A 340-nucleotide genomic window follows, 5' to 3' on the forward strand; every position below is an offset into this window, starting at 1 on the left:
TAATTTACAAAAATTTAAACTATTATTAATATTAAATAGAGTAATCATAATGATTAATATTTTGGTTTCAAAACCAAAATTCAAAATTTATAACAATTCGGTTACAAAATATTAATTGCCAAACAATTTTAAGTATACATTAAATACAAATAATTGCAAATGAATTACTTTAATTTCATGTCAATTAACACTATAAAATAACAAATTAAATTTATTTAATTTCAATAAAATTAAATTGATCAAGATTTAAAAAGACATAATTTTGTCAATAATTTATAAATATTTATATATACTATATATATTTACCAATATTCAAAGTAGAAAATTTAATACAAATATT

Source organism: Cicer arietinum, chromosome 7, assembly GCF_000331145.2.
Source record: "Cicer arietinum cultivar CDC Frontier isolate Library 1 chromosome 7, Cicar.CDCFrontier_v2.0, whole genome shotgun sequence".
Classification (NCBI taxonomy): domain Eukaryota; kingdom Viridiplantae; phylum Streptophyta; class Magnoliopsida; order Fabales; family Fabaceae; genus Cicer; species Cicer arietinum.